The 17,770-nt window shown below is 52.1% G+C and overlaps 1 protein-coding gene across 2 annotated transcripts in view; it reads left to right on the top strand.

Moving 5' to 3' along the window:
* wnt5a (wingless-type MMTV integration site family, member 5a) overlaps positions 1-17,770 on the top strand; it is a 64,798-nt gene that overhangs the window by 27,624 nt on the left and 19,404 nt on the right. The window lies entirely within an intron of this gene.

Below are 17,770 nucleotides of genomic sequence, written 5' to 3'. Positions count from 1 at the left end.
CCAATTATACAGCAGACTAACGTGTGCCCTCGATACTTGCTTCACTTGGATTGTTCTAGTTTGTACATAAATCACGGCACCCAATTCCATGCATGCATTTCTCCTGTGTTTGAGGTCGGTTTGATGTTGTGGGATGTTGCTGGGCTAAATGCTCGCTAGTCCTGTGTAGAAGAGGGGAGAAGCTTCCCTCTTGTTCATGAATGTCAGCTCGATTCACGTTGTTCAGAGTTTACATTACTTATTTACATTAAGTAATGTTTCCATTACCACAAGGGTGGTGGGTGTATGGAACGAGCTGCCAGAGGAGGTAGTTGAGGCAGGGACTATCCCATCGTTTAAGAAACAGTTGGACAGGTACATGGATTGGACAGGTTTGGAGGGATATGGACCAAATGCAGGCAGGTGGGACTAGTGTAGCTGGGACATGTTGGCCGGTATGGGCAAGTTGGGCTGAAGGGCCTGTTACAACGCTGCATCACTCTGTGACTCTACTGACAGAACTCCAGAGAGACTGGAGCAGAAGTGTTGGAATGGTCAAAAGAGGATAGGTACGCCCCTGGGAGAGGTTTTGCTGAACAGGTTCAACTGTTGGAAGATGAAGAAGCAAGGTTTTTGTATAATTAACCCAGGTGTGTTGGAGGCAGTAAAGATGGAGAGCAGATAGAGCAGAGGATGGTAGATGAGGCTTGTTTTGGTGATATATTCAGGTAGCTGCCAGACATTTCATTTGTTGGGGGGAAAAAGAGATGTCTCCAGTTTCTTTTGGAAACGTCACTTTCTGTTCAGTACTGGAAACATCAGTAGCATACAGCATCTCATATTTCGCTTGGGCAGCTTATAACCCAGTGGTATGAATCTTGATTACTCTACCTACAAGAAGCCTGTCCCGCTGAGTTACTCCAGCTTTTTGTGCCTATCCTCGGTCGAAGCCAGCATCTGCAGTTCCTTCCTACAACAGCAGCAGATTAATCTCCCAGTTGTCAGCTTGTGGCACTGTTCCATGTTGATATCCATCGTTACTTTCCACATTATCACACTCGAATATCCGTCCTAATATCCACTATTTGCAATTGAAGAATATAGGAAAAGTGGGAGGAAAATAATCTAAAATGATGACTCTGTTTTCAAACCACCCATTGCTAGTGATCTTTTCTTCAAATTAAGTATTGATGATGGTTTTGTACATGACTGATTGCCGAATGACAGTGGAATGGGAGGGAGCACATTGTTCTCAAGGTTCCTCATTTCTTTGTATTTTAAATGTTGAGAAAATGTACTTTCTCTGTGGATTTTGGCAGGGGTATAAGTTGCTCAAATTTCAACATTAGGATTGTTTTTACGTTTCTCTTTCACCAAAGTTAAGTAGTTAAACAGCAGTGTGAATATTGACTTCTCACTTCAAGTAACCCTTGCTTTCTCTCTCTCTCTCCATCCCTCCCCATCCCAGTTCTCTGACCAGTCTGACTGTCCTCCTGATTAAATCTTACATTTTATGCCTCGTTGTCACCTTCCCTTTGCTAACAATGATCTATTCTACATTTTCCTTGAGCTTTGTTCCTCTTTGATCTCTCGTTTTCACACCTCACCCTTCCATATCTCTAGTTTCCCTCTCCTCTGACTCTCAGTCTGAAGAAGGGTCTCGGCCCAAACGTCACCCATTCCTTCTCTCCAGAGATGATTTTAGAGTCCGTTATAAAGGATGAGGTCACAGAGTACCTAGAAGTTCATGATAAAATAGGCGGAAGTCAGCATGGCTTTGTGAAGGGGAGGTCTTGCTTGACAAATTAGCAGGAATTCTTTGAAGAAGTAAATAGCAGGACAGGCAAAGGAGAGTCAGTAGATGTTGTTTACTTAGATTTTCAGAAAGCCTTTGATAAGGTGCCACACGTGAGGCTGTTGAGGAAGATGATAGCCATGGTACCAAAGGGCAGATACTGGTGTGGATAGCAGGTTGGCTGGATGGCAGAAGACAAAGAGTGGCAATAAAGGGGGATTTTTCTGGTTGTCTGCCAGTGACTAGCGGAGTTCTGCAGGGCTCGGTGCTGGGGCCGCTACTCTTCACGTTGTATATTAATGATTTGGACGAGGGGATTGAAGGCTTTGAGGCCATGTTTGCAGATGATACGGAAATAGATGGAAGGGCAGGTAGTGTAGAGAAAGCAGGAACTCTGCAGAAGGACTTGGACAGGTTGGGAGAGTGGGCAGAGAAGTGGCAGATGGAATATAGTGTAGCAAAGTGTGGAGTCATGCATTTTGGTGGTAGGAATAATGGCATAGACTGTTTTCTAAATGGGGAGAGAATTCAGAAATCGGAGGAGCAAAGGGATTTGGGAGTGCTTGTGCAGGATTCCCAAAAAGCGAATCTGCAAGTTGAATCAGTGGTAAAGAAAACAAACTTAATGCCAGCATTTATTTCAAGAGGGCTAGAATACAAAAACGGAGATGTAATGCTGAGGCTCTATAAGGCGCTGGTCAGGCCGCATGTGGAGTATTGTGAGCAGTTTTGAACACCATATCTGAGGAAGGATGTGCTGGCTCTGGAGAGGGTACAGAGGAGGTTTACAAGAATGATCCCAGGAATGAGTGGGTTCTTGATTCTTGGTTCTTGGTCCTCCAAAATATTCCAAATGGAATTTAAACTGGAGGTAGCGGAGTATGTGGCAGGTTAATCTATGATGAGCGTTTGTCAGCACTGGGCCTGTACTCGCTGGAGTTTAGAAGAATTAGTGGGGGACCTCATTGAAACGTACAGAATAGTGAAAGGCTTGGACAGAGTGGATGTGGAGAGGATGTTTCCACTAGTGGGAGAGTCTAGGACTAGAGGTCACAGCCTCAGAATTAAAGGACGTTCTTTTAGGAAGGAGATGAGGAGGAATTTCTTTAGTCAGAGGGTGGTGAATCTGTGGAATTCTTTGCCACAGAAGGCTGCGGAGGCCAAGTCAGTGGACTAATTAACCTACAAACGTGCATGTCTTGGGGATGTGGGAGGAAACCAGAGCACCCAGAGAAACCTCAGTGGTCACAGGGAGAATGTACAAACTCTGTACAGACAACATCCATGGTCAGGATGGAACCCAGGTCTCTGGTGCTGTAAGGCAGCCAGTCTACTGTTGTGCCACCATTTGGTGGCATGTATGAGCTGGAGACACTGACACGCTGGTCAACCTGAGGAGCACCTTCAGCAACAGACTGGTCCCACCAAGATGCAGCACAGAACGACACAGGAGATCCTTCTTCCCTGTGGCTATCAAACTGTAACAATTCCTCCCCCTTCTGTCATGGGGTAGACTGAGACTGACACTGACTCTCCTCCCCCCTCATCCCAACCCCCCTCCCTCCTCCTCTCCCCAATCTTTGCACATGCCCAATCCTAGACTTTCCACTCGTCACTATAACTTCATCTTTCATGTATCTTGTTGTGTTTTATGACTGTTGCCAGACCAATTGCCCTCTTGGATTACATAAAGTTCTATCGTATCGTACAGTATCATCACCATAGTTATCCAAGTACCAAAGAGGGTGATCAGGGGAACAATGACTGTGTTAATGAGCCATTCACACTTTCACTGGAACGTCCTTGTGTACTTACACATGCATGGCTGCACAGAGTCACAGAGTGATACAGTGTGGAAACAGGCCCTTCATAGAGTCACAGAGTGATACAGTGTGGAAACAGGCCCTTCATAGAGTCACAGAGTGATACAGCGTGGAAACAGGCCCTTCATAGAGTCACAGAGTGATACAGTGTGGAAACATAGAGTCACAGAGTGATACAGTGTGGAAACAGGCCCTTCATAGAGTCACAGAGTGATACAGTGTGGAAACAGGCCCTTCATAGAGTCACAGAGTGATACAGTGTGGAAACAGGCCCTTCATAGAGTCACAGAGTGATACAGTGTACGTTCTCCCCGTGACCTGCGTGGGTTTTCCCAGGATCTCCGGTTTCCTCCCACACCCCATGGACGTGCAGCTTTGTAGGTTACTTAGTTTCTGTAAATTGTCCCAAGGGGCAGAAGTAGTGTACGGGTGATTGCTGGTTGCCACAAACAGGTTCCACGCTGTATCACTAAAGTCTAAAAGGAGTTTCATGGGGAGATTGAAGCTAACAGGTACGGTTGTAAATTGTCCCTAGTGTGTGTAGGATAGCGTTAGTGTGTGGGGTTTGTTGGTCGGGCTGTTCGATCGTGAAGAGCCTGTTTCCACGCTGTATCTCTAAACTAAACTAAACTCAAGGGTCTCGACCTGAAACACTGCCTGTCCATTCCCTCCACAGATACTGCCTGACCCACTGAGTTCCTCCAGCACTTTGTGGTTTGCCCTGGACTCCTGCATCTGTAGTCTCTTGTATCCCCAGCTAGAGCTCTCTAGGTTGCTATTGAGGAAAGATAAGTATATTCAGGCTGAATTGATATGGGAATGGCATCCAGACAAGGAAATGAATGTTACTGATAAATAATCGTGGCACCTCCAGTTATTTGATAGCAAGTGCAGAAGTAAAGTCCAGGGCAGTCTTGTAGGGTTAAGATTTATTATTGCTTTGGAGAACTAAAATAGCTTTGTTTTCTTGTATGGTTCAGGTTATCTGAACCTCTTGATTGGATTATGGTATTAACGTCTCTGAGATCTATTTATTTGCCATTCAGTACAGGCTTTGTGCGTTGCAGAGTTGAATTGAATTTGTAATTTTATATCGGGGATGGAGGAAACTTCATCCACTCTAGATGAAGCAGGTTATAATAGCAGCCTTCAGGCAGCTCACGTGGATCAAGCAGCATTTGATACATGCTCGTAATCTCAACTATATGAAAAATAGATTTTGGAGTGCATGAAATAGCTCCACAAAGGATATTTTTTTCATGAACGGTTGGAATGTGAAAAACAGCTGTTTGCCCGGTCAATCAATACACACGATAACCTCACCAGTCCCATTCTTGTTCACTTGTTCTGTTGTGTCAGCGGGAAGCATTAAGTCCCTGATTATTGAGAGGGCACCAGCTCACGAAAACTGCTTCAATGATTGAGAATGATCAGCCATGATCACATTGAATGGCAGTGCTGGCTCGAAGGACCGAATGGCCTCCTCCTGCACCTATTGTCTATTGTCTATTGTCTATAATGGGTGCTACAGGAATTAAAATGAAGCCCCACTGTACTTGTACCTCCATGCAGGGTAGCACTATTTAGTTCTTTGGCAAAATAAGACCCAAAGTGCTGGAGTAACTCAGCGGGTCAGGCAGCATCTCTGGAGAACATGGATAGGTGACGTTTCACAGAGTGCTGGAGTAACTCAGCGGGTCAGGCAGCATCTGTGGAGAACGTGGATAGGTGACGTTTTGGGTCGGGGCCCTTCCTCAGACATCTCTGGCCGTTGTCCAGCCATGTGCCTTTCAAGAACCTGTATCCAGCTTTTACTTTAGACTTTTTGACATAGACAATAGACAATAGACAATAGGTGCAGGAGTAGGCCATTCAGCCCTTCGAGCCAGCACCGCCATTCAATGCGATCATGGCTGATCACTCTCAATCAGTACCCCGTTCCTGCCTTCTCCCCATACCCCCTCACTCCACTATCCTTAAGAGCTCTATCCAGCTCTCTCTTGAAAGCATCCAACGAACTGGCCTCCACTGCCTTCTGAGGCAGAGAATTCCACACCTTCACCACCCTCTGACTGAAAAAGTTCTTCCTCATCTCCGTTCTAAATGGCCTACCCCTTATTCTCAAACTGTGGCCCCTTGTTCTGGACTCCCCCAACATTGGGAACATGTTATCTGCCTCTAATGTGTCCAATCCCCTAATTATCTTATATGTTTCAATAAGATCCCCCCTCATCCTTCTAAATTCCAGTGTATACAAGCCCAATCGCTCCAGCCTCTCAACATACGACAGTCCCGCCATTCCGGGAATTAACCTAGTGAACCTACGCTGCACGCCCTCCATAGCAAGAATATCCTTCCTCAAATTTGGAGACCAAAACTGCACACAGTACTCCAGGTGCGGTCTCACCAGGGCCCGGTACAACTGTAGAAGGACCTCTTTGCTCCTATACTCAACTCCTCTTGTTACGAAGGCCAACATTCCATTGGCTTTCTTCACTGCCTGCTGAACCTGCATGCTTCCTTTCATTGACTGATGCACTAGGACACCCAGATCTCGTTGAACTCCCCCTCCTCCTAACTTGACACCATTCAGATAATAATCTGCCTTTCTATTCTTACTTCCAAAGTGAATAACCTCACACTTATCTACATTAAACTGCATCTGCCATGTATCCGCCCACTCACACAACCTGTCCAAGTCACCCTGCAGCCTTATTGCATCTTCCTCACAATTCACACTACCCCCCAACTTAGTATCATCTGCAAATTTGCTAATGGTACTTTTAATCCCTTCGTCTAAGTCATTAATGTATATCGTGAATAGCTGGGGTCCCAGCACCGAACCTTGCGGTACCCCACTGGTCACTGCCTGCCATTCCGAAAGGGACCCATTTATCCCCACTCTTTGCTTTCTGTCTGTTAACCAATTTTCTATCCATGTCAGTACCCTACCCCCAATACCATGTGCCCTAATTTTGCCCACTAATCTCCTATGTGGGACCTTGTCGAAGGCTTTCTGAAAGTCGAGGTACACCACATCCACTGACTCTCCCTTGTCAATTTTCCTAGTTACATCCTCAAAAAATTCCAGTAGATTTGTCAAGCATGATTTCCCCTTCGTAAATCCATGCTGACTCGGAATGATCCCGTTACTGCTATCCAAATGCTCAGCAATTTCGTCTTTTATAATTGACTCCAGCATCTTCCCCACCACTGATGTCAGACTAACTGGTCTATAATTACCCGTTTTCTCTCTCCCTCCTTTCTTAAAAAGTGGGATAACATTTGCTATCCTCCAATCCACAGGAACTGATCCTGAATCTATAGAACATTGAAAAATGATCTCCAATGCTTCCACATTGGAGATAAAGTGCGGAAACAGGCCCTTCGGCCCTCCGAATCCATGCTAACCAGCGATCACCCCGTACACTAGCACTATCCTACACATTAGGGACAATTTACAATTTTTACAGAAGCCAATTAACCTACAAACCTGTATGTCCTTGGAGTGTGGGAGGAAACCGGATCACCCGGAGAAAACGCATGTGTTCACAGGGCGAGCGTACAAACTCCGTACAGACAACACCCGCAGTCAGGATGGAACCCTGGTCTCTGGTGCTGTGAGGCAGCAACTCTACCGCTGCACCACTTTAGAGAATAGGCTTTGCCTGCCCCTTCTCCCTTCCAACTTTCATGTAGTTTCCGTGTCGTCTCCGTGTAGTGTCCGTGTGGTCTCCATGTGGTTTCCATGTGGTCTCCGTGTGGTCTCCGTATGGTCTCCGTGTAGTGTCCGTGTAGTGTCCGTGTGGTCTCCGTGTAGTCTCCGTGTAGTCTCTGTGTTGTCTGAACTCAGAAGTTGGCTGCTGCCTCTAGATTGAGATTCTGAGCTTCATGGAGTCACACAGCACAGATACAAGCCTTTCCACCCAACATCCACACCGAGCAAGACCCCTCCTGTAAACTAGTCTTATTCACCATAGCCCTCTAAACCGTTCCTATTCATGGAGCTGTCCAAATATATATTAAATGTTGTTTTAGTGCCTCCGCTGGCACTCGTTCCATACACCCCACCACCCTCTGCATGACAAAGTTGCCCTTCAAGTTACAATTAAACCTTTCCCCTCTCGCCTGAAGCCTATGTCCTCTGGTTCTTGATTCCCCTACTCTGGGTAAAAGACGCTAGGGTGTGCATTCACCCTATATATTCGTTTCATGATTTTATACACCTCCACAAGATCACCCCTCATTAGGGTTGCCGACTTCCTCACTCCCAAATACGGGACAAAGGGTGACGTCACCGCCCTGCGCCCCACGTGACCTCGCCCATCCAGCGGCCACGTGCTCCCGCTCCACCAATGGCGGCCGCCCGGGCCGGGAGATGGGTTGCGTAGGATTCCCAGCCCGGGCGGCCGCCATTGGTGTAGCGGGAGCTAATACGGGACAAGGGCGGTCCCATACGGGACAAGGGCGGTCCCGTACGGGACAAACTAATTTAGCCCAAAATATGGGATGTCTCGGCTAATACGGGACAATTGGCGACCCTACTCCTCATCCTTCTGCACTCCAAGGAATAAAGTCCTAGACTGCCCAACTTCTTCTTATAGTTCAGGCTTTCGAGTCCTAGCAACATCGTTGAAACATCCAGCCTGAGATTCACACAAACGAGCAGCAACTGCCTTCAACAACAGAGCAGTCCGTTACCCGAGTGTTAACGAGCAGACCTGGGAATCGAAATGATAGGAGCAGAATTAGGCCACTCGGCCCATCAACTCTACTCCACCATTCAATCATGGCCGATCTAACTCTCCCTCCTAACCCCACTCGCCTGCCTTCTCCCCATCGCCTCTATCACCCGTACTAATCAAGAATCTATCTATCTTTGCCTTAAATATATCCACTGACTTGGCCCACACAGCCTCCTGTGGCAGGGAATTCCACAGATTCACCACCTTCTGACTAAAGAAATTTCGCCTCATCTCCTTCCAAAATCTGGAATTTAGAATGATGAGAGGGAATCTTATTGAAACAGATTATTAAGGGGTTGGACACGTTAGAGGCAGGAAACATGTTCCCAATGTTGGGGGAGTCCAGAAACATGGGCCACAGTTTAAGAATAAGGGGTAGGCCATTTAGAACGGAGATGAGGAAAAACTTTTTCAGTCAGAGAGTTGTAAATCTGTGGAATTCTCTGCCTCAGAAGGCAGTGGAGGCCAATTCTCTGAATGCATTCAAAAGAGAGCTAGATAGAGCTCTTAAGGATAGCGGAGTCAGGGGGTATGGGGAGAAGGCAGGAACCGGGTACTGATTGAGAATGATCAGCCATGATCACATTGGATGGCGGTGCTGGCTCGGGCCCAATGGCCTACTCCTGCACCTATTGTCCATTGTCTAAAAAGAACGTCCTTTAATTCTAAGGCTGTGACCTCTAGTCCTAGACTCTCCCACTAGTGGAAACATCCTCTCCACATCCACTCTATCCAGGCCTTTCACTATTCTGTACGTTTCAATGAGGTCCCCCCCCTCATTCTTCTAAACTCCAGCGAGTGCAGGCCCAGTGCAGACAAACGCTCATCATAGGTTAACCCACTCATTCCTGGGATCATTCTTGTAAACCTCCTCTGGACCCTCTCCAGAGCCAGCACATCCTTCCTCAGATATGGGGCCCAGAATTGCTCACAATATTCCAAATGCGGCCTGACCAGCGCCTTATACAGCCTCAGCATTACATCCCTGTTTTTGTATTCAAGCCTTCTCAAAATAAATGCTAGCATTTCAATGCTAGCGAAACAAAAATGCTAGCAAATGGTAGAATCGTGTAGCTGCAGGGCACAAAAGCCACAATGATCGATGATTGATCAACTGGCTGTGATTCCCACCAGTTAAGAGCCAGTTCTACAGCTCGCTGCTATGCTTATCTTCCCCTTCCTTTGGTTGCTTGAACATAGAGCATAGAACAGTGCCGCACAGGAACAGGCCCTTCGGCCCACAATGTCCATGCTAAACAGATAAAGTGGATATTTTTAAGGCAGAGATAGCCAAAGTCTTGATTAGAATGGGAGCCAAGGGCTATGGGGAGAAGGCAGGAAAATGGGATTATGAGGCAGAGATCACCCATGATTGAATGGCGGAGTAGACTCGATGGGCCGAGTGGCCTAATTCTGCTGCTATCACTATGACCTTATGACGGATCCCAGAGAGATACATGTACAAGGCAGGGGAGCTGTTCATCTCAGACCCAAGAGAGAATATCCAATTCTTTGTCCCTCTCAGCTTCAAGCTATGCCCTCCAGTCTTTGACATGTCCTCCCTGGGGAAATGATATTTTTGCCCTTAAATATTAAAAACCAGTGTGTGGGTGTGATGCATTGAACAATGTCTACAGTGGGTCAGTGAGGAGGAATAATGGTGTAGTGTCTGACCGTGAGACTAGCTGTGAGCAATGTGGAGCAGTGTTGTGCTCACACCAGTGAAGGGTTACATCCTCCGTAGACCTTGTTGACTCTTCCCATGGCCTGGGGACCCTGCAGGACACAACCCCTCTAACCTTCTCCAGCTTGTTTCCCACACCTTACATTCCATTACCTTCCATTATGTGCTGGCCGGTGTGGGCATTTTGGGCCGAAGGGCCTGTTTCCACGCTGTATCACTCTATGACTCTCTGACCTTGGCATCTCCACTCTGCCACATATTGCCTTCAGTTTCAGAAGAAGCTGGCAGAGAAGATTAGTACGGGTGTCAGGGGTTAGGGGAGAAGGCAGGAGAATGGGGTTAGGACGGAGAGATAGATCAGCCAATGATTGAATGGTGGAGTAGACTTGATGGGCCGAATGGCCTAATTCTGCTCCTATCACTTATGACCTTATGACCTTTTGAAGAGATTAGTTTATGATGACATCACGTTCAGCACAGACATTAGGGGCCGAAGGGCCTGTTCCTGTGCTGCACTGTTCTATGTTCTCCGAAGCCGTGTGCAGTGAATGTCACAGCCAGTTCTGACGCAGGGAACCTGCTTTCAGGGTCGAGCTTTGCTTAGCTTGAGCTGGCGTGACTAGGGTTGCCAACTGTCCCGTATCAGCCGGGACATCCCGTATTTTGGACTAAATTGATTTGTCCCGAATGGGACTGTCCTTGTCCAGTATTAGGCCCGGGGGGCACTGTAGGCCCGGACACTGTAGGCCCAGACACTGTAGGCCCGGACACTGTAGGCCCGGACACTGTAGGCCCGGACACTGTAGGCCCGGACACGGTAGGCCCGGACACTGTAGGCCCGGACACTGAAGGCCCGGGGGCCGCTGTAGGCCCGGACACTGTAGGCCCGGACACTGTAGGCCCGGACACTGTAGGGCCCGGACACTGTAGGCCCGGACACTGTAGGCCCAGACACTGTAGGCCCGGACACTGAAGGCCCGGTGGCCGCTGTAGGCCCGGACACTGTAGGCCCGTGGGCTGCTGAAGGCCCGGACAGTGTAGGCCCGGGGGACGCTGTAGACCCGGACACTGTAGGCCCGGACACTGTAGGCCTGTACACTGTAGGCCTGGACACTGTAGGCCTGGACACTGTAGGCCCGGACAGTGTAGGCTAACGGAGTGTGTTCGGGGAGTGGGGCCGAGTCTGTTCGCCTGACGGAGGTTGCATTGCAACCCGCCTCCCGGCCCGGGCGGCCGCCATTGGCGGAGCGGGAGCACGGGCGCGCTGGCTGGGTGAGGTCACATGGGGCGTGGGCGGCTCCCTTATTTGGGAGTTAGAAAGTTGGCCACCCTAAGCGTGACCCCGTGCACAATACTCTTTAAACCAGGCCTCGAGGAGATACTCTGGTAAAATCACCATCGTTGATGTTGGCCGGTGACTGAGGAAATGATGAGGTGCCGGCAGACTCATAGCCAAGAGTGTTTAGTTGTCAAATGTATAGAAAACAGAACAATAAAATTCTTACTTGCAATAGCATAACAGGTTAGTAAACACGGTACTCAAAGATTACATAATTAAGATGACAATTTCAATAAATTAATTAAAACATCCCATATTAGTGCAAAGCAAATGCCCAGAGTCCCGAGTTGCAACCAAGATAGTTCATAGTTTGTAGTTCAGTTGCTGGTTGCAGTGTTTAATAGCCTGATTGTTGTTGGGAACAAGTTGTGTCTGAACCTGGACGTTGCAGTTTTCAGGCTCCTGGACCTTCTTCCTGATGGTGGCAGTGAGATGAGAGTGTGGCCAGGGTGGTGTGGGTCAGTGAGAGTGTGGTCAGGGTGGTGTGGGTCAGTGAGAGTGTTGCCAGGGTGGTGTGGGTCAGTGAGAGTGTGGCCAGGGTGGTGTGGGTCAGTGAGAGTGTGATCAGGGTGGTGTGGGTCAGTGAGAGTGTGGCCAGGGTGGTGTGGGTCAGTGAGAGTGTGGCCAGGGTGGTGTGGGTCAGTGAGAGTGTGGCCAGGGTGGTGTGGGTCAGTGAGAGTGTGGCCAGGGTGGTGTGGGTCAGTGAGAGTGTGGCCAGGGTGGTGTGGGTCAGTGAGAGTGTGGCCAGGGTGGTGTGGGTCAGTGAGAGTGTGGCCAGGGTGGTGTGGGTCAGTGAGAGTGTGGCCAGGGTGGTGTGGGTCAGTGAGAGTGTGGTCAGGGTGGTGTGGGTCAGTGAGAGTGTGGCCAGGGTGGTGTGGGTCAGTGAGAGTGTGGTCAGGGTGGTGTGGGTCAGTGAGAGTGTGGCCAGGGTGGTGTGGGTCAGTGAGAGTGTGGTCAGGGTGGTGTGGGTCAGTGAGAGTGTGGCCAGGGTGGTGTGGGTCAGTGAGAGTGTGGCCAGGGTGGTGTGAGTCAGTGAGAGTGTGGCCAGGGTGGTGTGGGTCAGTGAGAGTGTGGCCAGGGTGGTGTGGGTCAGTGAGAGTGTGGTCAGGGTGGTGTGGGTCAGTGAGAGTGTGGCCAGGGTGGTGTGGGTCAGTGAGAGTGTGGCCAGGGTGGTGTGGGTCAGGGTGGTGTGGGTCAGTGAGAGTGTGGCCAGGGTGGTGTGGGTCAGTGAGAGTGTGGCCAGGGTGGTGTGGGTCAGTGAGAGTGTGGGTCAGTGAGAGTGTGGTCAGGGTGGTGTGGGTCAGTGAGAGTGTGGCCAGGGTGGTGTGGGTCAGTGAGAGTGTGGCCAGGGTGGTGTGGGTCAGTGAGAGTGTGGCCAGGGTGGTGTGGGTCAGTGAGAATGTGGTCAGGGTGGTGTGGGTCAGTGAGAGTGTGGCCAGGGTGGTGTGGGTCAGTGAGAGTGTGGTCAGGGTGGTGTGGGTCAGTGAGAGTGTGGCCAGGGTGGTGTGGGTCAGTGAGAGTGTGGTCAGGGTGGTGTGGGTCAGTGAGAGTGTGGCCAGGGTGGTGTGGGTCAGTGAGAGTGTGGTCAGGGTGGTGTGGGTCAGTGAGAGTGTGGTCAGGGTGGTGTGGGTCAGTGAGAGTGTGGTCACGGTGGTGTGGGTCAGTGAGAGTGTGGCCAGGGTGGTGTGGGTCAGTGAGAGTGTGGCCAGGGTGGTGTGAGTCAGTGAGAGTGTGGCCAGGGTGGTGTGGGTCAGTGAGAGTGTGGCCAGGGTGGTGTGGGTCAGTGAGAGTGTGGTCAGGGTGGTGTGGGTCAGTGAGAGTGTGGCCAGGGTGGTGTGGGTCAGTGAGAGTGTGGCCAGGGTGGTGTGGGTCAGGGTGGTGTGGGTCAGTGAGAGTGTGGCCAGGGTGGTGTGGGTCAGTGAGAGTGTGGCCAGGGTGGTGTGGGTCGGTGAGAGTGTGGGTCAGTGAGAGTGTGGTCACGGTGGTGTGGGTCAGTGAGAGTGTGGCCAGGGTGGTGTGGGTCAGTGAGAGTGTGGCCAGGGTGGTGTGGGTCAGTGAGAGTGTGGCCAGGGTGGTGTGGGTCAGTGAGAGTGTGGTCAGGGTGGTGTGGGTCGGTGAGAGTGTGGGTCAGTGAGAGTGTGGTCACGGTGGTGTGGGTCAGTGAGAGTGTGGCCAGGGTGGTGTGGGTCAGTGAGAGTGTGGCCAGGGTGGTGTGGGTCAGTGAGAGTGTGGCCAGGGTGGTGTGGGTCAGTGAGAGTGTGGTCAGGGTGGTGTGGGTCAGTGAGAGTGTGGCCAGGGTGGTGTGGGTCAGTGAGAGTGTGGTCAGGGTGGTGTGGGTCAGTGAGAGTGTGGCCAGGGTGGTGTGGGTCAGTGAGAGTGTGGTCAGGGTGGTGTGGGTCAGTGAGAGTGTGGCCAGGGTGGTGTGGGTCAGTGAGAGTGTGGTCAGGGTGGTGTGGGTCAGTGAGAGTGTGGTCAGGGTGGTGTGGGTCAGTGAGAGTGTGGTCAGGGTGGTGTGGGTCAGTGAGAGTGTGGCCAGGGTGGTGTGGGTCAGTGAGAGTGTGGCCAGGGTGGTGTGGGTCAGTGAGAGTGTGGCCAGGGTGGTGTGGGTCAGTGAGAGTGTGGCCAGGGTGGTGTGGGTCAGTGAGAGTGTGGCCAGGGTGGTGTGGAAAAGTGAGAGTGTGGCCAGGGTGGTGTGGGTCAGTGAGAGTGTGGCCAGGGTGGTGTGGGTCAGTGAGAGTGTGGCCAGGGTGGTGTGGGTCAGTGAGAGTGTGGCCAGGGTGGTGTGGGTCAGTGAGAGTGTGGCCAGGGTGGTGTGGGTCAGTGAGAGTGTGGTCAGGGTGGTGTGGGTCAGTGAGAGTGTGGCCAGGGTGGTGTGGGTCAGTGAGAGTGTGGCCAGGGTGGTGTGGGTCAGGGTGGTGTGGGTCAGTGAGAGTGTGGCCAGGGTGGTGTGGGTCAGTGAGAGTGTGGCCAGGGTGGTGTGGGTCAGTGAGAGTGTGGGTCAGTGAGAGTGTGGTCAGGGTGGTGTGGGTCAGTGAGAGTGTGGCCAGGGTGGTGTGGGTCAGTGAGAGTGTGGCCAGGGTGGTGTGGGTCAGTGAGAGTGTGGCCAGGGTGGTGTGGGTCAGTGAGAGTGTGGTCAGGGTGGTGTGGGTCAGTGAGAGTGTGGCCAGGGTGGTGTGGGTCAGTGAGAGTGTGGTCAGGGTGGTGTGGGTCAGTGAGAGTGTGGCCAGGGTGGTGTGGGTCAGTGAGAGTGTGGCCAGAGTGGTGTGGGTCAGTGAGAGTGTGGCCAGGGTGGTGTGGGTCAGTGAGAGTGTGGCCAGGGTGGTGTGGGTCAGTGAGAGTGTGGCCAGGGTGGTGTGGGTCAGTGAGAGTGTGGCCAGGGTGGTGTGGGTCAGTGAGAGTGTGGCCAGGGTGGTGTGGGTCAGTGAGAGTGTGGCCAGGGTGGTGTGGGTCAGTGAGAGTGTGGCCAGGGTGGTGTGGGTCAGTGAGAGTGTGGCCAGGGTGGTGTGGGTCAGTGAGAGTGTGGCCAGGGTGGTGTGGGTCAGTGAGAGTGTGGCCAGGGTGGTGTGGGTCAGTGAGAGTGTGGCCAGGGTGGTGTGGGTCAGTGAGAGTGTGGCCAGGGTGGTGTGGGTCAGGGTGGTGTGGGTCAGTGAGAGTGTGGCCAGGGTGGTGTGGGTCAGTGAGAGTGTGGCCAGGGTGGTGTGGGATCAGTGAGAGTGTGGCCAGGGTGGTGTGGGTCAGTGAGAGTGTGGCCAGGGTGGTGTGGGTCAGTGAGAGTGTGGCCAGGGTGGTGTGGGTCAGTGAGAGTGTGGCCAGGGTGGTGTGGGTCAGTGAGAGTGTGGTTAGGGTGGTGTGGGTCAGTGAGAGTGTGGTCAGGGTGGTGTGGGTCAGTGAGAGTGTGGCCAGGGTGGTGTGGGTCAGGGTGGTGTGGGTCAGTGAGAGTGTGGCCAGGGTGGTGTGGGTCAGTGAGAGTGTGGCCAGGGTGGTGTGGGTCAGTGAGAGTGTGGCCAGGGTGGTGTGGGTCAGTGAGAGTGTGGCCAGGGTGGGGTGGGTCAGTGAGAGTGTGGCCAGGGTGGTGTGGGTCAGTGAGAGTGTGGCCAGGGTGGTGTGGGTCAGTGAGAGTGTGGCCAGGGTGGTGTGGGTCAGTGAGAGTGTGGCCAGGGTGGTGTGGGTCAGGGTGGTGTGGGATCAGTGAGAGTGTGGCCAGGGTGGTGTGGGTCAGTGAGAGTGTGGCCAGGGTGGTGTGGGTCAGTGAGAGTGTGGCATGGGTGGTGTGGGTCAGTGAGAGTGTGGCCAGGGTGGTGTGGGTCAGTGAGAGTGTGTTCAGGGTGGTGTGGGTCAGTGAGAGTGTGGTCAGGGTGGTGTGGGTCAGTGAGAGTGTGGCCAGGGTGGTGTGGGTCAGGGTGGTGTGGGTCAGTGAGAGTGTGGCCAGGGTGTTGTGGGTCAGTGAGAGTGTGGCCAGGGTGGTGTGGGTCAGTGAGAGTGTGGCCAGGGTGGTGTGGGTCAGTGAGAGTGTGGCCAGGGTGGTGTGGGTCAGTGAGAGTGTGGCCAGGGTGGTGTGGGTCAGTGAGAGTGTGGCCAGGGTGGTGTGGGTCAGTGAGAGTGTGGCCAGGGTGGTGTGGGTCAGTGAGAGTGTGGCCAGGGTGGTGTGGGTCAGGGTGGTGTGGGTCAGTGAGAGTGTGGCCAGGGTGGTGTGGGTCAGTGAGAGTGTGGCCAGGGTGGTGTGGGATCAGTGAGAGTGTGGCCAGGGTGGTGTGGGTCAGTGAGAGTGTGGCCAGGGTGGTGTGGGTCAGTGAGAGTGTGGCCAGGGTGGTGTGGGTCAGTGAGAGTATGGCCAGGGTGGTGTGGGTCAGTGAGAGTGTGGTCAGGGTGGTGTGGGTCAGTGAGAGTGTGGTCAGGGTGGTGTGGGTCAGTGAGAGTGTGGCCAGGGTGGTGTGGGTCAGGGTGGTGTGGGTCAGTGAGAGTGTGGCCAGGGTGGTGTGGGTCAGTGAGAGTGTGGCCAGGGTGGTGTGGGTCAGTGAGAGTGTGGCCAGGGTGGTGTGGGTCAGTGAGAGTGTGGCCAGGGTGGTGTGGGTCAGTGAGAGTGTGGCCAGGGTGGTGTGGGTCAGTGAGAGTGTGGCCAGGGTGGTGTGGGTCAGTGAGAGTGTGGCCAGGGTGGTGTGGGTCAGTGAGAGTGTGGCCAGGGTGGTGTGGGTCAGGGTGGTGTGGGATCAGTGAGAGTGTGGCCAGGGTGGTGTGGGTCAGTGAGAGTGTGGCCAGGGTGGTGTGGGTCAGTGAGAGTGTGGCCAGGGTGGTGTGGGTCAGGGTGGTGTGGGTCAGTGAGAGTGGGGCCAGGGTGGTGTGGATCAGTGAGAGTGTGGCCAGGGTGGTGTGGGTCAGGGTGGTGTGTGTCAGTGAGAGTGTGGCCAGGGTGGTGTGGGTCAGTGAGAGTGTGGCCAGGGTGGTGTGGGTCAGTGAGAGTGTGGCCAGGGTGGTGTGGGTCAGGGTGGTGTGGGTCAGTGAGAGTGTGGCCAGGGTGGTGTGGGTCTCTGCTGGTGCCTCCTGTAGATCCCTTCGATGGTGGTGGGGTCAGTGTGTGATGGGCCTTCGATGGTGGTGAGGTCAGTACCAGTGATGGACCAGGCAGTGTGTACCACTTACAGAGTCCAGTTTAGTTGGAGAATATACAGGACCTGATTCTGGACCATGTTTCCAATGCTATCTCTTGTTTCTTCAGTCATAATTTGATTGTGTCTTTCCCTGAAGATAATGAAGATGAGTGTAGACACAAAATGCTGGAGTAACTCAGCGGGACAGGCAGCATCTGAGGAGAGAAGGAATGGGTGCCGTTTCGGGTCGAGACCCTTCTTCAGACTGATCTAATGTAGATAATGAAGATGAGTGTCAGCTAACGTCCAATACTCTACCCAGTTACGCACCACTTTGAACACTCAACCTCGTTCCTTCCACTGCAGGAACGCACTCAGCTTTCTCCTCACCACAAAGAGATTTCCCAGCAACAATGACAGTATTGTTTTACACAGTGGGTGGTGGGTGCCTGCCAGGGATGGTGGTGGAGGCAGATACGATAGTGGCGTTTAGATAAGCAGGTGGATATGCAGGGACTGGAGGGATATGGATCACGTGCAGGCAGAGGAGATTGGTATCGTGTGGGCTGAAGTGTCTGTTCCTGTGATGTACTGTTTTGTATTCTCCCTGTGACCGTGTGGGTTTCCTCCGGGTGCTCTGGTTTCCTCCCACATCCCAAAGACGTGCGGGTTTGTAGGTTAATTGGCCCTCTGTAAATTGCCCCTGGTGTGTAGGGAGTAGATGCAGGAGTGGTATAACTAAGAATTAGTGTGAATGGCCGGTGGATAGTGGTGTGGACTCAATGGACGAATGGCCTGTTTCCACACTGTATCTCTGAAA

This window comes from Rhinoraja longicauda, chromosome 17 (genome assembly GCF_053455715.1).
Source record: "Rhinoraja longicauda isolate Sanriku21f chromosome 17, sRhiLon1.1, whole genome shotgun sequence".
Taxonomy (NCBI): Eukaryota; Metazoa; Chordata; class Chondrichthyes; order Rajiformes; family Arhynchobatidae; genus Rhinoraja; species Rhinoraja longicauda.
This window is presented reverse-complemented; position numbering and strand designations above follow the sequence as displayed.